Source organism: Chiloscyllium plagiosum, unplaced genomic scaffold (genome assembly GCF_037043375.1).
Source record: "Chiloscyllium plagiosum isolate Xiang-an unplaced genomic scaffold, Cpla_swu_hap1 HiC_scaffold_16, whole genome shotgun sequence".
NCBI lineage: Eukaryota > Metazoa > Chordata > Chondrichthyes > Orectolobiformes > Hemiscylliidae > Chiloscyllium > Chiloscyllium plagiosum.
Window position 1 is genome coordinate 11459425 of NW_028270154.1, and position 26524 is coordinate 11485948.

At 44.4% G+C, this 26524-nt stretch overlaps 1 protein-coding gene across 5 annotated transcripts in view; it reads left to right on the forward strand.

Moving 5' to 3' along the window:
• The window catches only part of ndst1b (N-deacetylase/N-sulfotransferase (heparan glucosaminyl) 1b), a 292956-nt gene that overhangs the window by 128092 nt on the left and 138340 nt on the right, over nucleotides 1-26524 (forward strand). Inside the window, exon 2 of one of the 5 annotated variants that reach the window (XM_043703103.2) lies at nucleotides 4141-4486. The exons of the other annotated variants lie outside the window; for them this stretch is intronic. The gene's annotated coding sequence lies outside the window, so the exon portion shown is untranslated. The remainder of the gene's footprint in view (nucleotides 1-4140; nucleotides 4487-26524) is intronic. 5 annotated transcript variants of the gene reach the window in all.

Here is a 26524-nt window from a genome sequence, read left to right on the forward strand (position 1 = left end):
TGGCTAATTAGTTTCCATGGGGAACCTTGTCGAACACCTTACTGAAGTCCATATTGATCACATCTACTGCTCTGCCCTCATCAATCCTCTTTGTTACTTCCCTGAAGCTGGAATTGAACCCAGGTCCCTGGTGCTGTGAGGCAGCAGTGCTAACCACTGAGCCACTGTGCTGCCCCGTTTGAGGTGAAGGGAGAGAGATCTAAAAGGGATCTGAGGGGAAACTTTGTTCGCACAGAGAGTGGTGTGCGTGTGGAATGAGCTGCCAGAGGAAGTGATAGAGGTGGATGCAATTGCAATATTTAAAAGACATTTGGGCAGGAACATGAATAGGTTAATGGACCAAATGCAGCAGATCAAAGTAGTTGAGTTTGGGATACCTGGTCAGCGAATGAGTTAGACCAGATGGTCTGTTTCCATGTTTTTTTAGATTAGATTACAGTGTGGAAACAGGCCCTTCGGCCCAACAAGTCCACACCGACCCGCCGAAGCGCAACCCACCCATACCCCTACATTTACCCCTTACTTAACACTACGGGCAATTTAGTATGGCCAATTCACCTGACCCTGCACATCTTTGGACTGTGGGAGGAAACCGGAGCACCCGGAGGAAACCCACGCAGACACGGGGAGAACGTGCAAACTCCACACAGTCAGTCGCCTGAGGCGGGAATTGAACCCGGGTCTCTGGCGCTGTGAGGCAGCAGTGCTAACCACTGTGCCACCGTGCCGCCCACTATGTTGTGTGATCCTATTGGTGAAGGACTACCAGTGGTACCTTTGCAAGATCCATCCCAATCTGCTGGAAGAAAGGTCAATCATAGTGTCCTCCTCCAAACCAACATGCCCAATATCAAGGTACTAATCACTCAAAACTATCTCCACTGGGCAAGATGTGTGGTTCTGGAAAGTTGGTATCAGTAGAGACAATGTGAGCCTATTTTAAATTCCTGCTGGCAGTGACAATTTAAGTGGAACCTTTGCAAATGAAAGAGAATTGGGAAAAAGAGTTGAGTGGAAGGAATTGTAAAATAATTAGTAAATCTACGGCCTGCATTGAGATTTATCCAAACATACAGGTCGATCACAATGTAAATATATATTATCCTGAAAAGCAAAAGGATATTTCTGGAGTGAAGCCATTATCATCTGGAGAAATATTCAGGGTTAAGGTTAGAATTTAAGCAGAACCAGTTAAAAAAGTTTCTTCACACAAAAAGATGTTGAGACGTTGAGTACACTTTTTAAGAAGGTTAGAAATGCAAATAAAAGCTGGAATGGAGCTCAGAAGGGAGGTAGGTAATTGGTGAAAATGGAAGGAGGCTAGAGTATGTTGGGAAGAAGATAAGAAGATAAAATTTAAAAATTAAAACATGCCACGGTTATCAAAATGACAGAACTAGGTCAAAAGGTTTACACCTGCTCTTTCGAGGCTGTGCCAATGGTACACATCCATATCTCAATTTAGAATTAATGCAGCACCAGCCATTGATCCAGTCGGAAATCTCGGGGAGAATTTACGTCTTCATTCTACATGGTATTAATTTTTAATTACCTAGTGTTTTAACAACATTTCTTTAGGTCTAAAGCCACTGATGGAAGAGTTGAAAAGCCATAGATCTTTCAGAGGGAATGGAGAAGAGAAAGCAAACAGAGCTTTAAATCAGGATTTGCAAACCTACATTTTTTTAAAAACATATCTTCCTCCATGTCGATTTCATCTCCTCACTTGGAGACCTGAACGGCTTGCTAGATTACAGCTCCACAGGCAGAGTTGACCTATCCATTCTCTGGGGTGTGATATCACACATACTGTGGGCTGGAAATTAATGGATTCCAGTTCCTGACACTCAAACCCATGCTGCGTCCCTGTCCTGCTGCCGTTTTTTTTAATTTAAATGGTCTCATTGACCTGGAGGTGAAGTCTACAACAAATTCAGATGCCAAGAGCACCTCAGGAATTGAGAATCATCTGCCCAGTACCTGCAGCAAAGGCAGATGTCGGCCATTTTGGGCACTGCTACTTCCTTGGGAGTTAGAGGAGGCAGCTGCTCAGAAGGTCACGGGTAACAAGGTTTTGTGCAGTCCTTTTCCAGCACTCACGGGTGCCTCAGATTTCAACTCAGACCAAATACTGTGAAAATGACCAGGTCCCTGCAGTAAATATCTTCGAGGAGAAAGTGAGGGCTGCAGATGCTGGAGATCAGAGCTGAAAATGTGTTGCTGGAAAAGCGCAGCAGGTCAGGCAGCATCCAAGGAGCAGGAGAATCGACGTTTCGGGCATAAGCCCTTCTTCAGGCTTATGCCCGAAACGTCGATTCTCCTGTTCCTTGGATGCTGCCTGACCTGCTGCGCTTTTCCAGCAACACATTTTCAGCCCTGCAGTAAATATGACAGCTTTGGACAAGTGATTCAAGCAGACAGCTCATTGTCACCTTCTTGAGTATAATTAGGGATGGGCAATAAATGCACTGGCACCCACATCCATAAACGATTTTTATAAAAAGCATTGAGATGCTATGGATTTAAAATACCTTTAAAGCATTAAGAATAAATAGACCTACCAATATAAAACAGATGGGGATATAACACTTCCACAAAAGATACAATATCAGAGATGTCCGATCCCTTGTTTTCTATGGCCCATCTTGGAGAAGCTAATTCCAAAGATACAGAATGCCCAAATCCTTTGAATGAACAGTTGGAAATACACAGACACACACATCCCACACATGGAATTTAAATAGACCTTTAAACACAAATAGTAAAAAATATTCTTTATAATGTTTAACCATAGTGTGTTGACTTTTCTGATGCCCAGTCCGGCAGATACTGCGCACGTTACCTTCTGGTGTCTCAGCATCAGCTTTGACAGTCAGAGTGGGTATATGCAAGTTGCTGTTATTATTGTTTTAGCCATAATTAGGCCATTCAGCCCATCAGGGCTGCTCCTTTTGACCATGGCTGATATCCCATTCTCCTGTAGGCTCTGCAGAACCAACATTCCCTGTTGTTCTTCTCTGACCAACGAGCCACCAATCAGCAGCGTTCCTTGAGCTGACATCACTATTATAGGGAGGTTAATATAAATTTTTAAAACTGTGTATATTTCACATTTTTTTAATCGACTGTCAAGATTAGAACCTTTGTGTTACTGAACCTTGCTATTTAATTATAACCTTATCCCCTAGACCTGATTAGTTAATTAATTAACACTGACTTCAATTATATAATAAATTATCACATTGGCATAAGTTTTTGTACAAATTAATTCATTTGGTCTTACCTAAGGTTGAGTAATTTAAATTAAATTAAAACTAAATTAGAATTCACCATGCTGTGCGATTCCACTTCTCATTTTCTTTCCTTCCTTTGATTTGTATCCATAATGGGGCACCACGGTGGCTCAGTCAGCACTACTGCCTCACAGCACCAGGGACCTGGGTTCGATTCCAACCTCGTCTGTGTGGAGTTTGCACATTCTCCCTGTGTCTGCTTGGGTTTCCTCCCACAATCCAAAGGTATGCAGATTAGGTCAATTGGCCACGCTAAATTGCCCATAGGGACGTGTAAGTTAAGTGCATTAGTCAGGGGCAAATATAGGATAGGGGAATGGGTCTGGATGGGTCACTCTTCAGAGGGTCAGCATCGACTTGTTGGGCCGAAGGGCCTGCTTCCAAGCTGTAGGGATTCTAATTCTAGTTTTAAGCTCCGTACCCTGGTAGTTTTGAATTCGAGGAGAAAGTGAGGATTGCAGGTACTGGAGATCAGAGTTGACAGTGTGGTGCTGGAAAAGTACAGCAGGGCAGGCCAGTTGACGTTTCGGGCAAAAGCCCTTCATTCCGATACATGCCCGATACATCAATTCTCTGCTCCTTGGATGCTGCCTGACTTGCTGTGCTTTTCCAGCACCACACTCTCGAGTTTTGAACTCTCGGTTTGAACTGGTGAAAAGACTTTTGCTATTCCCTTTATTTATGCCTCTCATGATTTTGTAAACCTCTATAAGGTCACCCCTCAACCTCCCTCAAGTCCCAGCCTATCCTGTCTCTCCTTACAACTCAAACCCTCTAGTCCCAGCAACATCCTTGTAACTGTTTTCTGCACCCTTTCTAGTTTAACAACATCCTTTCTGTATTCCAGAAATGGCTCTATAACTGAGGTTTCTGATGCAGCTTGTCCACATGGCAAGAATGCCTGACAATAGACTGCCAACTCTGCTCCGAACTTGGCCGGAGTGGGAGATTCCCAGGAGGAAACACTTTCAGGACGTTCTCAAAACGTCATTGAGGAAGTCAAACATCCTCGTCGACTCATGACTTGTGACTGACTGAAACGGGCAAGGCTCATTCAGGAATGAAGGCAATGAGTACATCAGGAGACTTTATTGGGATGGTGCAGAGGGGAATTCAGGCGTTGGAGAGAACGCATTGACACTCCAATCAACCCATCTTCCTAACCCTTCAAAACACCGTCTGCCCCAGATACGGTAGAGTCTGCATATTGAACTCATCAGCCGCCTCAAAATCCATTGAGTCACTCTCAATCCCAAGGGAGTGCCAAAGAGAAAGAAGGGACACATCTAACTCAATTCTTCCATAGTGATATTGGCAGATCCTCCTTACCTTCCCTTTCTAGTGAACACCTGAGTTCAATACCATTTGGCCCACTGAGCCTGCTCGTCCATTCAGTGACCTTCTCTTCCCATTGACTGAGGTCGATTCTGCAATTGGAAACCTGAATGAGACAGATTCGCGGTGTTTCAGGGAATTGTAGACATTTGGCCCCAGGGTTGTCCACCATTGGAATGTGGAAAAACCTTTCACTGGGAGAAGGAATTTTATTTGACCGTTTTCTGTTTATACCACAGTTTCTGCAAGACTGGCTGAGTATTTTCACATTTTTCTGTTTGCATTCGGAATTTTTTCCACCATACTCCAAACAATTGGGCCAACCAGTGCTACAGATGTTCCACACTATACAGACATTTGGAAACTGGGAATTCCTGAAGTTTGTGTTTTTTTAATTCACCCGTAGGACATGGGTATCACTGGTTGGCCAGCATTTATTGCCCATTCCTAACTCCCCTTGAACTGAGTGCTTATTTCAGAAAGCAGTCAACCCCGTTGCTGTGGGTCTGGAGTCACATGTAAGTCAGACCAGGAGAGATTAGCAGATTTCTTTTCTAAAGGACATTCGTGAGCCAGATGGGTTTTTCCAAAAATGGTTTCATAGTCATTAGTACATTCTTAATTACAGGTTTTATTGATTCAATTCAAATTGCACCATCTGTCATGATGGGATTCAAACCCAGGTCCCTGGGACATCAGCTAGGTCTCTGGATTAATATTCTTGTGAGAATACCACTAGGCCATCATCTCCCCCCATAACCTCCATCACATCTTGCAAATGTTTGAGCTCCCAATCATATAACATTGCTGCTTATGTTGTACAATGGTGCAATGTCATTAATTTTGGTTATGCAACTCCTACCAAAGAGACTCTACACTCACAATCCACACTGACTCTTTCTAATGAGGGACCGATGAGGTCGTTCCAAACCTGAAGGTGACATCTTTCAGGCGAGATGTTTACCCAAGCTCCCGCTGTCTCTTTGAGGTGAACATGCAAGGTTTCGAAGCTGAGGAGTGTTCTTTGGTATGCTGGTCCGAGAGTTATCTCTCAGTCCGTAGCCCAGAAACGGATCATCTTCTCAAACTAATTGTCTGTGGAATCTTGCTGAGTTCAGATTACCTCTCCTACACATGACATCCCGACAGTGTCAATGCTTCGGAAGTATTTCATTTCCTGTAAAGTACTTTGTGACATTCGGAGGTCATGAAAAGGGTTTTGGAAATGTTAATTGTTTTTTTCCAAAAACATTGAAATGCACAATACCCATACTTTACAGCTTTATGACTCTATATGCCAAACACATGACTGACTGAGCGACAATTTATTCAGGTTCCCTCCTGGGTCCTCCTCACAGAGACCTGGATACCTAGTGTTGGTCAGTGAACAAATCTGTGTGTTTAGAATGCCAATAACAAATTGCATAGAGTTGGCTACTTGTTGGACATTAATCCCATTGAAATTGAAGCTATTCCATTTTAAGATTCCAGCTGTTTACTGCACAAAGCAACATGATATACTTCCATTTCTAAGAAAACTGTGATGATTGGCTTGCAGAGTAGACTGTAATGTAAAATAGATTGTAATGTGGCGTGAAATGAACTGTAATGAGTGAGAGTGTAATTGTGAAATAGACTGTAGTGGGAGATAGACTGTGATGTAGTAATGGGAGAGGTGGGTTGAAGGCTATCACTGGCCAGTGCCCTTTTATTGGTTTATTCTCTCACAGGCTGTGGATGTTGCTGGCAAGGTCAACATTTAATATACATTCCAGATTACATTCAGAAGATGGAAGTGAGCCATTTTCTTGCACTGCAGCAGCCCTGAGTGGTGTAGGAATACCCGCTGTACTGGGAGGAAGTTTCAGGCTTTGACTTAATGACAGGAATGGCAATATTGTACCAAGTCAGAATGGTGAGTGACCCAAGGAGAAACTTGCAGGTGGTGGCCATGTTGTGGAGGAGCCAGTGTTAATGAACCACCTGATGAAGGAGCAGTGCTCCAAAAGCTAGTGCTTCCAAATAAACCTGTTGGACTATAATCTGGTGTTGTGTGATTTTGAACTTTGTACACTCCAGTCCAACACCGGCATCTCCAAATAGTGGTGTTTTTATGCACCTGAGATTGTTTAGACAGTAGAGTTGTCGGAGCTGCACTCATCCAGGCAACTGGGGAATATTTCATCACGTGTGGGCGGCACGGTGGCAAAGTGGTTAGCACTGCTGCCTCACAGCGCCAGAGACCCGGGTTCAACTCCCGCCTCAGGCGACTGACTGTCTGGAGTTTGTATGTTCTCCCCGTGTCTGCGTGGGTTTCCTCCGGATGCTCCGGTTTCCTCCCACAGTCCAAAGATGCGCAGGTCAGGTGAATTGGCCATGCTAAATTGCCCGTAGTGTTAGGCGAAGGGGTAAATGTAGGGGTATGGATGGGTTGCGCTTCGGTGGGTTGGTGTGGACTTGTTGGACCGAAGGGCCTGTTTCCACACTGTAAGTAATTCCTAACTTCTGCCCTATAAATGGGAGTCAGGAAATAAGTGCAGAATTCCAAGTCTCTGATCTGTTTTTTTTCATGCCCAAAATATTTACATGGCTGGTCTATTTCAGTTTCTGGTCAATGATAAACTGTCAGGTTGTAGAAATTGAGGGATTCAGTGATAATAACACCATCAGGTTGTAACACATCTGAACAGGTTGGTTGTAGATATTTCTGCTGCTGGCTCTTTGTGAGCACTGTATAACCTGACCACTGAGAGCTTGTACCAGAATATCAGTAGATGGTGTAAATGTAAATATTTGCCTTCAGGAGCTGAGAGAACAGTGTAGATTTTAAGCGTTTTCTTTAAGTTTGTATGCATTGCAAATAGCCGAGCAATGCTGCATGCTAACTGCGTGCAGGATGCCTTCTTGCAAATCTTCACAGCAGAAATGTCAGCCTGTGTGAAGGAGATGCAGAGCTGAAAATGTGTTGCTGGAAAAGTGCAGCAGGTCAGGCAGCATCCAAGGAGCAGGAGAATTGACGTTTCGGGCATGAGCCCTTCTTCAGGAATGAGGAAGGGCTTATGCCCGAAACGTCGATTCTCCTGCTCCCTGGATGCTGCCTGACCTGCTGCGCTTTTCCAGCAACACATTTTCAGCTCTGATCCCCAGCATCTGCAATCCTCACTTTCTCCTGGAAGGAGATGCATCCTTCCCCCAGGTTAACAGAATCTGGCTCTTACCTCAATGTGCACAATAATAATTATTAAATCCGGCCATTACTCCCCATCTTTGAGCTGAAGGCCAAGATTTCATATTGTACGGGATGCAATGCTGTTGTGAACTATGAGTTAACCATGTCCACCAGAGAATATTGGAAATTGCTCAGTGTGTAATTGTGCCTCTGAGCTACCATCATTCTGCAGGAATGTTTAGCTCTCTCATCTCTTTTATTTAATAAAAGAATAGGCTGAAATGTTTATCTGTCCTCTGCTGCTTAACACTTTGACATTGATTCAAGTTATGTGCTATGTTTGATCTGAGGGTTTTGACTTAATTTCATTTTATATGCCATTGTACTCTCAAATTTGTTTCAAATAGAGTGACTGACGGTTTGGTGAGAGAATTCCACCTCGCCCTATGCTCCGTACAATGAGAGTCACAGGCTGTGGTGAATGGAGCAGTGTAACTACTGGGTATGGGCTTTGGAATACAGCCATTACTTGCACAGAAGCTCCTCTCTAATTGTAAATAATAGACGCATTTTATCTTTAGGAGGATTTTAGATACAAGGAAAGATTAGAGAGATTGGGCTTAGTCTCCTTGGAGGAGAGTAGATTAAGAGATGATCATACTGAGGTGTTCAAAATTATGAACAATCTTGACAGCATAAAGAAGGATATTGTGTTTTCCCGAGTCGATATATCAGTAACTAGGGGTCACAATTTCAAGATGGTCAGCAAGACAGCTAGGAGTGAGGTGAAAATAAACTTCTTTACTCCGAGAGTTGTTGGAATTTGGGTTGCGCTGCCTGAGAGTGGGAGAGGTGGATTCCATGGTGGGGGGGGGGGGGGGGGGGGGTTCCAAAAAAGAGTTGGATATATATTTGAAAGCGATGAATTTAAAGAGTTACACAGATAGGGCTGGAGAGTGGGACTGACTGGGTAGCTCTTTCAGGAGCTAGTTCAGGGACGATGGGTTGAATGGCCTCGCTCTGTACCCACTACCCAGGTCGTACCCACTACCTGTGTCCAACTATCACTGCCACACCATTCTGCTACTCTCCCTTTGCCAACCCCCCCCGTCCTCCCACCTTTATCTGTAGCTGCCCCTATCCCCACATCTAGACCTGAAGCAAGGTTGACTTGCTATGTTCTTCCAGCCTTCTATTTGTCTACTCATTCTGCACTGTAGAATTCTATTTCTATGACTCTATCTTATTGAAATGTACTTTACCATTTTAAAATTCCTCACTGTGTTACTAGAACTGAAAAGTTTGGTGTTACTTGCTTTCTAACACATTCTGTATTCTATCAGTTATTTCAGTTGGGGAGCTGGTTAGTACGGTTGGCTTAAGGATTTGTGCACGGTTCAGAATATCACCAATGACACAGGTCTGATTCCTAGCCTGGGACCCACAGTCGCCAGTCACCACCGACCAGGCTGCCAGGAAAGATGGTTCAGTGTGAAACATTAGCTGGTGATTGAGTCAAACAGCTGTCTTCAGGACACACACAGAATGGAATGATGGCTTTGCGTTTAGAATCATACATCAAGTCTGTACTGCCAGAAATATACTCCTTCCTATTCTAGTCCCACTTTCCCACACCAGGCCCAGAGCCTTGTATGTTATGACCCTCCAAGGGCACATCCAAGTACTTGTTTAAAAATTGAGAGGTCTCCTGCCTCATCTATCCTCCTAGGAGAATGTAGGCATCACTGCCAGGCTGGCATTTATTACCCATCCCTAATTGCCCGAGGGTAGTTAAGAGGCAACCACATTGCTATGAGGTAAAAGAGTCTAGATTAGAGTGGTGCTGGAAAAGCACAGCAGGTCAGGCAGCATCTGAGGAGCAGGAAAATCGACGTTTCGGGCAAAAGCCCTTGTCTGCTATGAGTCTGGAGTCACGTGTTTTCCAGACCATAAGGTCACAGATTTCTTTCCCAGATGGGTTTTTCCTGATAATCAACAACAGTTTCATGGTCATCATTAGACTAAAATCCCAGGATTTTATTGAATTTAAATTCCACATCCTGCCATGGCAGGATACAAACTAACAATACACCACCAGGCCATCACTTCCCTCGGATTCCATTCAGTGCAACTGCCTCTCCCTGAGCTTCCATTTGGGGGTGCAGCAGGGGCACCCCAGGGGTGAGTGTGTTTGAGTGATTCCTAGATCACCTCAGCCTTCCTACAGTGCATTGGACCTCCCATTCTTTGGAAAGATGGATTGCCAATAGGAGGGCTGATAGCTCAACACTGCCACTGGGAACAGTGGACACTACTGGGACTGCATGCTCACTGAAAGCACTCACATTCTCACTCTACCAACCAGATGAATGTGGGTTGGCCAAGTGTGAACGGTCTTAGTTTACTCCTGAGGAAGGGGAGAAAGCTGGCTATGAATGGTAAAATGCTATGGCGATTGGAAGATGACAGATACGTCCCTCCCTGCCCATCCCTGGAAAAGCTTAACCAATCAAGCACAGTGAACATAGATCAGTTACCAGACTCAGGAAATCCCAGAACAATTGAATACGACATTATGGATCTGGATTCCTGCATTTCACACATTCGGGAAGTTGGTCTTGGCAGAGAAATTTGTGCAGTCATTTCAGGAAAACCTCAGGCCCTGTTGTGTATTTTATTGACTTCATCTTGTTTAAGATAAATTAAGACTGTTTTTGAAATTCATTACCTTCACTTTAACCTTCCCTAAATTCTCCGCATGGCATGCACATTCAGTAGCACCGTGATTTCTACTTGCCATCTTTTCTTCCAGATGGAGGGTGGTGCTGTTCTACAGCTGGATAATAGAGATTGCATTAACACTGATGTCACTCTCCATGTGGGCACAGCTTGTGTTTCTGGCTCAGTGCCATAATCCAATATGGTTGGTACCAGTGTGGTGCACACGGTGCTAGACCTGTGTGCTGGAGCACCTCGCACTGGTGCACTTTCTGGTACACATGTTGTGGTACCAATCATCATTTTGGTGTGAAATACTGCCTCCGAATCTCATTTCTACTGTTTTAAACCCATCTGGCTTACTCACATAAGGAAGGAAATTTGTCAACCTTATCTGGTCTGGCCTACATGTGACCCCAGACCTACAGCAATGCAGTTGACTCTTAACTCCCCAGTGGGCAATTAGGGACGGGCAATAAATACTGGCCTAGCCAGCAATGCCCATGTCCCATGAATGAAGAAATTATTGCACTTAGTTGGAGTATTGGTGCCACACTTTCAGGAGTTTGTAAAGGAGAGAGGTACAAAGATACACAGCAGAAATTCACCAAGGCTCCTCTGAGACCACCTTCTAAATCCACAATCATTTCCATCTAGAAGTACAATGCACAAGTGTCAACACATGGTAGTTCCCCTCCAAGTCACTCACCATCCTGACTTGGAAATGTATGGAAGCACTAGCTTTCGGAGCGCCGCTCCTTCATCAGGTGGTTGTGGAGTAGAAGATCATAAGACACGGAATTTACAGCAAAAGTTTACAGTGTGATGTAACTGAAATTATATATTGAAAAAGACCTGGATTGTTTGTCAAGTCTGTCATCTTTTAGAATGACCATGTCGGTTTCAGTTCTTCAGTTCTCGGGAAACCAACATGATCATTCCAAAAGATTCACAAACAATCCAGGTCTTTTTCAATATATCATTTCAGTTACATCACACAGTAAACCTTTGCTCTAAATTCTGTGTCTAATGATTTTATACTCTACAACCACCTGATGAAGGAGCAGTGCTCCGAAAGCTAGTGCTTCCAAATAAACTTGTTGGACTATAACCTGTGATTTTTACTTTGTACACCCCAATCCAACACCAGCGTCTCCAACTCATGGAAATATATGGCCATTCCTTCACTGTCACTGGCTCAAAATCCTGGAATTCCCTGCCGACGGGCATTGTGGGTCTACCTGCAGCTCACGGACTGCAGCGGTTCAAGAAGGCAGCTCACCCCCACCTTCTCAAGGAGCAATGAGGGATGGGCAGTAAACGCTGGGCCCAGCCAGCGGCACCCAAATTCCAAGAGTAAGGAAAAATAACACTCACAATGCAGTCTGCAGCACCAAATTACGTTGATCATAAAGAATGATGTGGTATTTTTAATGAAGAGACAGTTTCTCGTGAACCAAACTGCAGCATATATTAAACTGAACCACTTCATTGCACATTAAACAGATTAGCCTCTGCAAACCAGAAAGATAGACTGAGTGCCATTAATCTATCATCTTAAGTATTCATTGTGTTTAAGAAGAGCAGGGCTATATCCTTGAAACTAAAATGACCAGGTTTATCACATACAGCAGATTAATTTGTGGTAAATTTATACTTTCTCTCACCTTAGGGGAATCAACTGCCAATGGAGAAATGATTGGCTGTTCTTGTAAATTGGAGCAGGGTGGTCTTTGGACCAATAGTTACCAACTGTTTCTGATTGTATAACCAGCACCTAGCTACTGGCTGGACCCCTCACCTCAATGCCCCTTAACTGGGCAATTAATGCCCTTATTCCACCACCTCTCCGATTTAACAGGGGAGAGAGAAAGGTCTTCACCCACTGTTTATCCTGTGCCTCTTTTCCAACTTTTCAATGTCAATTGTAAGGTCCCCAAACCCTCCTAGCCAATAGTGTATCCTCTCCTGCCTCGATCGTTACCCCTTGTTCCCGTTTCCCCCTCCGCCCTCCCTTCCTAGGGGTCTGATAGCCTGACCGCACTGAGATCCAGGATGTATCTGAAGGTCCAGCCCATCACTGACCATCGCAGTGTCTTCAGTGCACTACGGGCAATGGCTGTCAGTCCTAATGGCATTATGGGGTGGGTAGTCCACCAGGGGACTATAGTGTGGGACTAGGAGAAAGTGTGGGACTGCAGATGCTGGAGATCAGAGTCAAAAAGTGTGGTGCTGGAAAAACACAGCAGGTCAGGCAACATCCGAGGAGCAGGAGAGTCAACGTTTCAGGCATAATGTCTTCATTAGGATGCTCTTCATCATTCCTGATGAAGAGTTTATACTCGAAATGTCGACTGTCCTGCTCCTCGGATGCTGCCTGACTGGCTGTGCTTTTCCAGTGCCACACTTTTGGACTATAGTGAGGGACACCCCTTTAGCTTAATTAAAGGTGAGTGGAGACAGATGGTCTTCCTGCATTTCCCACAGGGTGTGGGTAGCCACCTAACCTCAGTGTGTCACCCAGCCAACAGGTAACTGCATGGAATGATTAACCAGAAGACCAAGCTTGAAGCAAAGCTACACCCACTCCCTGGTTTAAGAAGAGTCACGATTTATCTCGCTAAATAATGCATATTGTAACAATTTCAGCCACATTGTGAAATTATACGTATTCATCACCGTCTTTGTCATCTTACCCTTCAAACCAGGATGACATCTGTCAGTCGTTATGATTCACATGTCCTTGGGAGGCCAATGCTGATGTCATCAGGCCCTGTTCAAGAGGACAGGGGTTACTCAGAGGAAGGGATGGCATGTGGTCTGCTCCCTCTGTCCTTGCATTTTTGTTTTTTTCTCCCAAGCACAGCTGATCCCATCAGGTTCTGATAGTGTTGTGTCTTACTGGATGATTCACTGCAAGTCCCTCCCACGGCACTGTGTTCCCTTTACTCAGAGCCCTTCAGGATAACCTGAAAGGAGTTTGCTCTGACCCCTTTGGGATCAGGTGCTATCTTTAAATTGCTGATGTTTTGTTATCCATTCACCAAGTATGGGCATGGCTGGCTGGCCCAGCATTTATTACCCATCCCTAAATGCCCAAAGGGCAGTTATAAATTAACCACATTGCTATGGTCTGGAGTCACATGTAGGCCTGACCAGATAAGTACAAAAAACTGCAGATGCTGGAATCCAAATTGCACAAGCAGAAGGCTGGAAGATCACAGAAAGCCAGGCAGCATCCAGAGGTGGAGAAGTCAATGTTTCGGGTAAAACCCTTCTTCAGAGCTTCCAGTCTGCACATCCCTGGAAACTATGGGCAATTTAGCATGGCCAATCCACCTAACTTGCACATCTTTGGATTGTGGGAGGAAACCGGAGCACCCAGAGGAAACTCACGCAGACATGAGCAGAACATGCAAACCCTCCACACAGAGAGTTGCCCGAGGGTTGGATCGAATCCAAGACCCCGGCGCTGTGAGGCAGCAGTACTACCACGTTGTCCAAGTCCCACACTGGGACTTGACAATCGAGGAATGTGCATTCATAGTGCAGCCCAAATAGGTTTGAGAATCAGCTTATGAATCTTTCCAATATGTACCAATGGCACACAGCAAGAGTGGGAGAGATTCCTGGTCAGCTGACTGAAGGATAGCCTCTATCCTGGTTGGGAGAGATTGTCTTATGAACAAATGTTAAACACGTTGGGACTCTACTCACTGAAGTTTGGAAGAGTGAAAGGAGATCTCATTGAAACATATTGGATTTTTCAGTGGCTTGACAGGGTAAATACTAAGAGGATGTTTCCCCTCATGAGAGAGTCCAGCTCTAGGGAGCATAGTCTCAGAATAAAGAGGAACCAACTCAAGACTAAGATGAGGAGGAATTTCCTCTCTGAGTGTTGTGAATCTTTGGAATTTCTTGCTGCAAAGACCGTGTGCATTAGATAGATTCATGATCAGTCGGGGAATCAAGGGTTACGGGGAAGTGGAAGCGAAGAGTGTTGGATCAGCCATGATCCTATTGAATGGAGGAGCAGGGACAAGGGGCTGACCCCTCTTCCTATTTCTTCTTGTCATATTGCAATCTCCATAGCCTGAGGCTGCAAGATGTGTGTGAAAATGCATGTTGCTGCAGTAACTCTGACTTCCCTAGTGAACTGTAACACACCATCATGGACATTAATGTCACCTGCTTTATTGCATGGCAATAAATCTTGGAACGAGTGGACTGCCTTATGAGGAAAAGCTAGACCTGCCTCCTCTGGAGTTTAGAAGACTCAGAGGTGACTTAATTGAAACATAGAAGATCCTGAGGGGACTTGGCCAGGGAATTGTTAAAAGGTTGTCTCCCTTTGTGGGAAAATCTAGAATTAGGGTCACTGATTAAAAATAAGGGGTTGCCAGTTTAAGGCAGAGATAAGAAAAGGGTTAAGAGTCTTTGGAATTCACTTCCTCAAAAGGCAGTGGGTGCAGAATCTGTCAATATTGAAAGCAGATGATGAAGGGGATGAAAGATTATCGGGGTCATGCATGAATGTAGAGTTGAGTTTAAAATCAGATCAGCCACGACCTTATTGAATGGCACAGCATGCTTGAAGGGCTGAATGGCCTACTGTTACTCCTCATTTGTATGTTTGTGAGTTCAGGTAGCCCGTCTGTCACTGGATTAGTGATTCAGAGGCATGGAATAATGATCTGGAGACCTGAGTTCACGGCAGTTGTGGGAGTTAAAATTGTTTAATCAAATAAATCTGGAATAAAAGTGCTTGTACTAGTAACGATGGTGATAAAACTATCAGAGTATCATACAGATCTCACTGTCTGATGGCCTTCAAAGCCACAGCAATGTAACTGAATTTCAAGTTTCCTCTGAAATAGCCCAGTAAGCCATTCAGATATGTCTAAGGTGACTCTCCGGGACAGACAATAAATGCTCACCCAGTCAGCAAAGTTCATATCCCGTGAATGACTTTTTAAATAGAGTATACAGGCGTGTTTTAGGATGAAGTAGATTGTCCCTTTATTTTGTCTCTGTCATTTTCTTACTTCTCTTTTTCCCACTGCATTTTAATTATCTTCCTTCCTCAGTCAAACATGATTTGGAGATGCCAATGTTGGACTGGGGTGGACAAAGTTAAAAAATCACACAACACCAGGTTATAGTCCAACAGGTTTAATTGGAAGCACTAGCTTTCAGAGCGCTGCTCCTTCATCAGGTGGTTGATGAGGGAGCAGCGCTCCGAAAGCTAGTGCTTCCAAATTAACGTGTTGGACTATAACCTGGTGTTGTGTGATTTCTAACTCAGTCAAGCATAATATCTTACCACTGGAGGGCAGCAATAAGGAGATCAAACAGATCACCAAATTCTACAGTGAACCATCTTGTACAAGTTGGGAAGGTAATTTTGTTTGTCATTTATATAAATGATTTAGATGAGAATTTAGAAGGCATGGTTAGTAAGTTTGCGGATGATACCAAAATTGGTGGTAGAGTGGACAGTGAAGAAGGTTATCTAAGATTACAAAGAGATCTTGATCAATTGGATCAATGGGCTGTGGAGTGGCAGGTGGAGTTGAATCGGGATAAATACGAGGTGTTGCATTTTGATAAAACAAACAAGGGCAGGACTTATACAATTGAAAGTAGAGATTAGTGACGTGCTGGAAAAGCACAGCAGGTCAGGCAGCATCCGAGGAGCAGGAAAAATCGACGTTTCAGGCAAAAGCCCTTCATCAGGACTCCAGCATCTGCAGTACCCACTTCTGCCCAATTGGAAGTAGAGCCTTGGGTGGTGTTGTAGAACAAAAGGAAGTAGGGATTCAGATAAGTAATTCTTTGAAGTTTGCATCACATGTAGTCAGGGTGGTTAAGAAGGTATTTAGCTTGTGAATCTTGATTGCTCAGACCTTTGTGCACAGGCGTTGTGATATCATTTTGAGGTTATTCAGGATGTTGAGGAAGCCTGTTCTGAAGTATTGTGTTCAGTTCTGCTCACCCTGTTTGGGATTATGTTCAGCATGAACTGATTGGACCGAAGGGTCTGTTTCCGTGCTGCCTAATGCTATGACTCTAATGCTCAGAATATACGGTGAGACTGCAGAGTGTGCTTTGATCAACTGAATGTGATGGATATACCCCCCTTCGACGGAACAGTTAAGGGACTGTTCCTATAGCTGTTATGCGGAACATTAGATCAAATAAAGCCCACCCAATCATATTACCTTTAATAGAAGATAAAATAAAGCAGGGTTTAAAACAAATGAACATTCTGACACATATTCCTCATGGAATAGGTGAAGTCACCTTGCAGCACAGAAAATGTACTTGTAGTATCATTGCACAGGTCTGAGGGCACTATACCTTTAAGACAAATGATATGAGATGCTTTAGTGTAAGAGCTCTCCATCGTGGTCTCTGTGCAGTCATTTAGTCAGCAGTTGGGCGGTTAGACAGCCAGAGTGGGAAAAGTTATTTTTGTAATGGTCATCTATCATATGTTGTATCATTATCGAAGTTCATATCCGAACAACCAAGTCTGAAGGTTACAGCTCAGCAGTTGCAAGGAGGATCAGGTGCGAGTACTCTCTCTCCACCTTTCTTCGAAGAACGGGAGGTCTCAGCGTGTCCAATCTAAAAGCAAATCTGCAGTTTACAAGAGGCTCAAGCTATCTCTGATTCAGAAAAACCAGTTCCTGAATTTAATATAACCTAGAAAACACGAAAAAGATGCCCTTAATATCACTGAGGCTTAATTGTTCACAGTTGTCAGTTGATTCTGCCATTTGGTTTTCTTCAAAATCAGAAAGCAGGCATATACAACAACAGCAATACGTTTCTGGCCCAAATGCTATACACTACTCTTTCAGTCAAGATGGCGGTGGAGCAGGAGGACAACATTCAGGTTCCTGAGCCCAGGAGCCCAGCGCTTGTCCTCTCCGTCCACTTTTCCTTTCTTTCTCTTCTTTGTCTGCTTTTTTAATAAACTTTAACCTTCCTGACTTACCTTCTTGAGGAGAGCTCAGAAGGCAACAGATGTCCATCGTGTTGGAGGAAAGGTTTGTTCCCAGCGATGGAGGGAGGCGGATTTAGACCCAGTGTGGGAATTGGCAGCCAGAGCAGCGGCCTCAGTGCCCAGACCGGTCCAGTGTTAACTCATGCCAATGATGGCGTGTGTAGGGGCAAGGTGGCACCAAAAGGTGACAATACGGTTATGTGGTAGTGACACGGTGATGGGACTCCAGACGGACTGACTGCTTTATGCTGGTCTCATGGAAGAGCTCAGATCCAGGCCCATGGCTAAGCATTTCAAAAGCACTTTCTAACTTTACCTCTTTACTTTTCTCTCCTTATATTCTCCGTCTGGTTTATGTCTGTGTTTCAAGATGGAGCTGGAGACACTTTTCACTGTATTTGTAACAAATGCGCATGACATTAAATAAATCAATAGACTTACACTGCTCAGCTATTTCTTTTTGAAAGAGTAAAAATGATAAAAGAATGAAAGTAGCTGTAATGTGGGTACATACAAAGTTCTCCATTTTGACTGGAAAAACAAAAGGGCAAATTGTTATTGAAATGGGGAGCAGATTCAAAGTGTGTCAGTGCAGAGGGATCTGGGTGTCCTTGTGCATGAATTACAGAAAGTGGGTATGTAGGTGCAGCATTTAATAAGAAAGGCAATGGGATCTTGATATTTATTGCAAAGTAACTGGATTATAAAAGTAAAGAAGTGTTGTTACAATTATATAAGGTTTTGGTGAGACCACACCTGGATAATTGTGTCCAGTTTCGGTCTCTTTACTTGAGGAAGGATGTGGTGACATGTAGCAGTTCAGAGGTGGTTCATCGGGTTGATCCCAGCAATGAAAGAGCTGTTGGGTGAGAAACAGTTGAATAGTTTGGGCTTGTACTCGCTTGAGTTTAGAAGAATGGGAAGGATCTGATTGAGGTGTATAAAATGCTAAAGGGAATTGATAAGATGGACATTGAACAAATGCTCCCCCTTTTTGGACAGTCTGGAACAAGAGCTCACAGATATAGAGGGAGAGGAGGTCGGTTCAAAACTGAGATGGGGGGAAACTACTTCTCCCAGAGGGTTGTGAATCTGTGGGACTCGCTGCCCCAGAGCGCAATGCAGACAGAATCAATCAACAGGTTCAAGAAACAAATTGATGAAAAGTGGGATAAAGGGCTGTGGGGATCTGGCAGGAAAGTGGAGTTGAGACCAGGATAAGATCAGCCATGATCATGGTAAATGGTGGAGAAGGCTCAAAGGGCTGAATTACCTACTCCCCCTCCTAATTCCTATGTTTCTACGTACCTGTGTGCACAGATCTGTGTATCATCAGATAGCGTTATCTTTTTTCTGTATTTTTGATTATGGACTGAAATAACTGACTCCCATCTGCAATGACAGGCGACACACTCCATGAAGAAGCTGCACAGTCAAATCATGATCATTATAACAGGACTATATCTGGCCAAAGAACTATCTTAATGTATAACAATAACATACCAATGTCCATTTTTAAAATATATTTTTCAGTACAAGCTTCCTGGGAAAGAGAGAATGCTGTGTAATTGCACAGATATCAGAAAGGCCTTATAGCTTGAAGAGAGCAAGCTGAAGTAATGATATTTGTACTCTTGTAGAAGAGGTAAGCTCTGTACAGCCATTCAGTTAGCTGGCAGTTGGAGAGGTAGCCAGTGTGTTAGTTAGCTATGTATGCAATGTAACAGTCATTTAAGGATACATACAATCAGAGAGGTTTCTTGTGATGCAGTGGCCATGCCCTACCTCTGGACAAGAAGATTCTAGTTTAAATACCATTTGTCCTGGAGGTGTGTCATAACATGCCAGAAGAGGTCAATTAAAACTAACTGACTCCCATCTGCAATGACAGGCGACACACTCAATAAAGAAGCTGCACAATCCCCAAAAGCATACATGTCCTTAAGAAGTGGTGGAAGCTGGTACAATTACAACATTTACAAGGTATCTGGATGGGTTTATGAATAGGAAGAGTTTAAAGGGATATGGGCCGAATGCTGGCAAATGGGGCTAGATTAATTTAGGATATCTGGTCAGCATGGATGAGTTGGACTGAAGGGTGTGTTTACATGCTGTATATCTGTATGACTCTATGTTGTATCAGTGTACATATTTAATTGTTAATTAGCTGCCAGATATCATTAAGAGTTTGGGTCTTTGTGATATAGGCTAACATTAAGCAAACCACATTCCGTCAGGGGTCGCGGAGGAAGGGGAAGGAGATGATTGAAGATTGACCTGAAAAACAAGCAACAACATGAAGGTAGCAGTTTCAGAAGATGGCAACATGAAACCATGAGGATAGAACAATTCAGTTAACTTCTTAGTGTGAAAGAAGATGGAACTGTGGGGGGATTTTGGTTAGTGGGGTTAGTTGGTTACTGTCATTCTGAAAGACTACTATTCTGCAAGTTCCATTTCAGTTGTTTCACATAGAGCTCTTGTAAGCTTCTGATTAGTTCGACTTAGAATCTTACAATAATGTGTCATGACCCATTTGGGAAAGTGCACTGATACTTGAGCTCCAGGTCATCATAAATGTGAAACATTTAATTAAACTACTCAAAGTTTTCAATTTTTTCAGTTTAATGAACTCGGGTTAACAGAAACTGACCAGGTTTCCGTACTTAACAGGAAACTACTCTTTGTTACAAGGAAATCAATTTTAACAACGGCAAACAAACTGTGGATGATCACCTTTTAACCGTATTAGCTGACACTCCAGCCCTCTCCTGAAACCTCTATATACACACACACACACCATACACACACACACCATACACACACCATACACACACACACAGCATACACACACACACCATACACACACACACACCATACACACACACACACCATACACACACCATACACACACCATACACACATCACATACACCACACACACAATACACACCAACACACACACACACCATACACACACACACCATACACAGACACACACACCATACACACATACACTCACACCATACACACACTCACACCATACACACACACACACCATACACACACACACACCATACACACACCATACACACCACACACACACCATACACACCAACACACACACCATACACACACACACACCATACACACATACACACACACCATACACACACACACACACACACCAGGGTTGAGAGGTTTGATGTGTGGTGCTGGAAAAGCACAGCAGGTCAGGCAGCATCTGAGGAGCTAGAAAGTCAACGTTTTGCCCTTTCCTGATGAAGGATTTACGCCTGAAACATCAACTCTCCTGCTCCTCGGATGCTTCCTGACCTGCTGTGCTTTTGCAGCACCATATTTTTCGACTCTGACTCTCCAGCATCTGCAGTCCTTACTTTCTCCTGAGAGATTTTATTGCTGGAGAGTGGTCCCTTGTGAAGATGGGGGCTGGGCTGGGGGGAGGAGAAATGGGAAAGAATCCCGGGACAAGCTTACCATGAGGTCGGATTTTCAGTGGGTGGGAGACGGAGCAAACTGGATTGGTGGATGTTTGAGGATCGAGGAGGCTGTATCTTGTCAGTCCTCAGGCTAGACCTAAATATAGTGTGTAGTTAGATAGCACTTAGAACACTTATGAGGGAAGAGCTACCGTAGAGGGGTATTGGCTAATCTGATCAGCCATACAGCTGAGTCGCAGCACCCCCACCACTCCAAAAGGGTGTTAGAGGTCAGCAGTGGTCAGGACAGTTCTGGACTTGGGGGAGGGGTGTGCAATGGTGGTGTGTGAAATCCTGCCCCAGAAGTTGGTGTATTGGAGTGGGCTGGGTTCATGTGTTAACACAATGTACAACGCAGTGAGTCTTCCGATCTGAACCCACTATGACTGAAGGTTAAAATTACATCCCTTCGCAACCGCGAGTTTTCTGTTAGTATGGAGAAGTTGACCATGATAGCTACCAGCCTCCATGTTTGAGATGTATAAGATTATGAGAGGCATGGACAAGGTTCAAGAGGAAGAAACCTCTTCTTTCTCTCTCTATCTATCTATCTCTCTCTCTATCTCTCTCTCTGTCTCTCTCTCCCCTCCCGTCCCCCCACCTCCTCCACCTTCCCACCTTTATAAAGGGATCAATGACCAGGGCAAAGATTCACCCCCGAGAAGGTTTAGGGGGATCATGAGGAAAAGTGAGAGGGTGGTGGGAATCTAGAACTCTCTCTCTGTAAGAGGAGTAGAGGCACAAATCTTCATCACATTGAAGACGTATTTAGATGTGCATTTGCAATGGGCCCAGTGCTGGTAAATGGGTTTGGTTCGAATATCCACTTGAATAGTTAGTTGTGCTTCTGACTGGTACAGACTTGATGTGCCAAAACGCCCTTTCCCTGTATTGTCAGGGTTGGTTAGCTCAGTTGGCAGGAAGGCTGGTTTGTGATGCCAACAGCATAGGCTCAATTCCCATACCAACAGAGGTTACTATGGAGGACTGGCCTTCTCAGCCTCTGCCCTCGCGCCTGAGATTTTCGTTCTCTTGTTTCATTCAGGTATGAGGGCATCTTTGGCCAGCCTAGCATTTATTGTCCATTTCTAATTGCCAAGAGGGCAGTTAAGAGTCAACCATGTTGCTGTGAGTCTGGAGTCACATGTAGGTCAGACCCGGTAAGAATGGCAGTTTCCTTCCCTAAGGGGCATGAGTGAACCAGGTGGATTTTTCTGACAATTAACAATGGATGTACGGTTGTCATTAGACTTTTAATTCCAGATTTTGTTTCTTTCTATTTTTTTTTTATTTGAGGGTGTAGTGACCCTCAGGTTAAGGCACCACCAGTCATATCTCTCGAAAAAGAGAGTCATTATTTGGCAACTTTATGTCTTACCTTTAGACCTCTACGGCTCTACATCAGGAAACCCAGCCTTCTAACGATTGATAGAGTTTGAAATTATTCGATGGGATTTGCAACGTTGAACACTGTGTGTTTTCATCTAAAATTTCTTTCTCTGCTGCCTCAGCAGGAGTGCAGTGCATTTATTTTGGTAACACATTAGCAGTAGACAATAGGAACTCTCTGATGGTAAACCATGCACTTATCATTTCCAGTTAGTGTACACCAGCAATCAATAAGACAAACAGAATGCTCAGCTATATTGTCAAATTAGTACAATGTGATTGCCTTGTGCTAAGCCACTTGCATTTTATAAGGTGCCTGTGAAAGAATAAATGTCCCACAGAGCTTCTTGTAAAAACAAACAGCTGCCTGGTTGTGAACGCTTGGGGAGAGTTTGTGGAGAATGGTTTTGAAAAGACTTTCAAGGGCAGTAAGGGAAATAAAAAAAAGCAGTTACACAGAATGATGGGTTTACAGTGGGGGTTGAGTTGGTGTGCCCCTCAGTGTAAAAGACAGGGCAAGTCCACCTTTTCATGACACTCAGCCTGTGGCCATTTCTGTTTTTGTCCAACCTTTATTTGGAATGAGGCCTGATTTACGCATCTCTGAACCGAGAGGTGGAAGAGATGGCAAGGTACCCCCCACCCAACGCCAAAGCTGAGAATTACTGGCTAGGTGTATGTCCAGCAGGTATCTGCTGCTCTGGTCCCAACAGCACCACTGGGAGCTGGTGGTCACTGCTTAGACTACAGGGTGTTCCCTGAGGAGCCAGGAGCCCAGGTGAAGGTGGGGCTGGTGAGGATCTTGTGTGGGGGTGATGTGCGGATGGTAAAAAGGGTTGGGGAATGGTGTAGAGAGGTGATGGAGAGAGAATAAATAGGACAAGGGGTGGAGGGTAGAAGTGCTTGGATGGGCAGAAGGGGTGAGAAAAGGGGGAAACTCATCCATTCCCTCCCCTCTACCCCACCCCTTGCTCAATTGCCTATCCATTGGGTTTCAGTAGCTGCACACTACATCCCATTGGCAGGAAGAGGAGGCCTCATTAAATAGCTACGATAGTTATTCATTGGCGTCAATCTTGAATGGGTGAGTAGGCTGCCCGTGCCTCCCCCTTCATCCCCCTCCCTCTCTTCCCTTCCCAATGTGGATAAAATTGCACAAAGGGATAGTGTGGTGGTTGTGGTGGTGGTGATATTGAGGAGATAGAGACTGGCGATGGCATAATTTTGGAATATGGTGCCTAATTTATACCCTCTGATCTTAACCACGGTGGCTCACTGGTTAGCACTGCTGCCTCAGAGTGCTAGGGACCCGGGTTCGATTCCAGCCTTGGGCAATTGTCTGTGTGGAGTTTGCACATTCTCCCTGTGTCTGCGTGGGTGTGCTCCGGTTTCCTCCCACAGTCCAAAGATGTGCAAGTTTGGTGAATTGGCCGTGCTAAATTGCCCATAGTGTTCAGGGATGTGTAGTTTGGTGTATTAATCAGGGGTAAATATAGAGTAATAGGGTAGGGGAATGGATCTGGATGGGTTACTCATCGGAGGGTCGGTGTGGACTTGTTGGGCTGAAGGGCCTGTTTCCACACTGTAGGGATTCTGTGATTCTCTGGTATGAAAGTCTTTTATGCAGTTCAGAGAATATTCACTCAACTGATGGTGGGGCAAAGATTGAAAAATGAGGAGCAGGGAGTTAACATCCGAGGAAATGTTGGACAGGATAGACTTGTACACTTTGGAGTTTAGAAGAATGAGAGGCGATCTTATTGAAGCGTACAACATCCTCGAGGTACTTGGCAGAATTCATGCTGAAAGGATGTTCCTTGTTTGTGGGAGAGCATAGGAGAGGGGTCACTGTTTAAACATACGGAACTCTCCCACTGAAGATGAAGATGAGGTGTGATTTCTTTCTCCCAGGGGCTCGGTTTCTTGGAAAAGTCCCAGAGAGCAGTGGAGGTCGGGTGACTGAATATTTTCAAGGCAGAGATAGATAGACTTTTGACCAGTCAAGAAGTCAAATGTTATTGGGAGTAGGTGGGAATGTAGAGTTGACTTTACTGAGCGGCATGGAACATGATCTACTCCTATTCCTAAATTGTTTGTTAGGCCATTTGAGAATGGGAGAGTGATGGGGTTCATAGAACATAGAAAAATACAGCGCAGTACAGGCTCTTTGGCCCTCGATGTTGCGCCGATCCAAGCCCACCTACCCTACACTAGCCCACTATCCTCCATATGCCTATCCAATGCCCGTTTAAATGCCCATAAAGAGGGAGAGTCCACCACTGCTACTGGCAGGGCATTCCATGAACTCACGACTCGCTGAGTAAAGACAGGAGTAAAGTTCAGGAGCAGTCCGATCACAGACAGAACTATTTCAGATTGAAGGTTAAACCTTCAGAAAGCAGCTTTTCGGAACAAGCAATATTGACTCTTGACCGACTGCTCTCATTAGCAACAGCATCAGGGAAGCGTTTTCTCTTCTTTGTAGGCATCTGTGGAACATTTGGCAGCTTTGTCGGAATCTGAACCAGAGCCTCACCTGGAGTGGCCAAGGATCCGATCATTATCCATCCAAATCAGACAACCTTTGTTTGTGCCGAGATACCTGCACAAGGCAATCTGTTAGGGACAGTACATTCACTTCACGAAGCAATGTGCAGCCGAACACGACAGCTGTTGACACACTTGTGACTCTGGAATATGTTTCTTACAAAGAAACAGTGCAAAATTGCTGGGATTTTCTCCTCCAATCCAGATTTTCCATTTAACAACTCACTGAGTAAAACAAACCTGAATTACCATTGTTCAGATTCGGTAAAAAAAAAATTTGATTCCAATCCAATGTTTCTGCTTCTCTGGAGCAGCTGATCCGTGATGCTTTTTAATGGTAACCATTGCTCCTGTGTCAGTCAGGATAGTGAATAGAGTCAGAGAGATGTACAGCATGGAAACAGACCCTTCGGTCCAACCCGTCCATGCCAACCAGATATCCCAACCCAATCTAGTCCTACCTGCCAGCCCCCGGCCCATATCCCTCCAAACCCTTCCTATTCATATACCCATCCAAATTCCTCTTAAATGTTGCAATTGTACCAGCCTCCACCACTTCCTCTGGCAGCTCATTCCATACACATACCACCCTCTGCGTGAAATAATTACCCCTTACGTCTCTTTTATATCTTTCCCACTCACTCTAAACCTATGCCCTCTAGTTCTGGACTCCCCCACCCCAGGGAAAAGACTTTGCCTATTTACCCTATCCATGCCCCTCATAATTTTGTAAACCTCTATAAGGTCACCCCTCAGCCTCCGATGCTCCAGGGAAAACAGCCCCAGCCTGTTCAGCCTCTCCCTGTAGCTCAGATCCTCCAACCCTGGCAACATGCTTGTAAATCTTTTCTAAACTCTTTCAAGTTTCACAACATCTTTCCAATAGGAAGGAGACCAGAATTGCACACAATATTCCAACAGTGGCCTAACCAATGTCCTGTACAGCCGCAACTTGACCTCCCAACTCCTGTACTCAATACTCGACCAATAAAAGAAGGCATACAAACACCTTCTTCACTATCCTATCTATCTGCAACTCCATTTTCAAGGAGCTTTGACCCTGCACTCTTTGTTCAGCAACACGCTCTTGGACCTTACCATTAAGTGTATATGTCCTGCTAAGATTTGCTTTCCAAAAATGCAGCACCTCGCATTTATCTGAATTAAACTCCATCTGCCACTTCTCAGCCCATTGGCCCATCTGGTCCAGATCCTGTTGTAATCTGAGGTAACCCTCTTCACTGTCCACTACACCTCCAATTTTGGTGTCATCTGCAAACTTACTAACGGTACCTCTTATGCTCGCATCCAAATCATTTATATAAATGACAAAAAGTAGTGGACCCAGCACCGATCCTTGTGGCTCTCCACTGGTCACAGGCCTCCAGTCTGAAAAACAACCCTCCACCACCACCCTCTGTCTTCTACCTTTGAGCCAGTTCTGTATCCAAATGGCGAGTTCTCCCTGTATTCCATGAGATCTAACCTTGCTAATCAGTCTCCCATGGGAAACCTTGTCGAACGCCTTACTGAAGTCCATATAGATCACATCTACCGCTCTG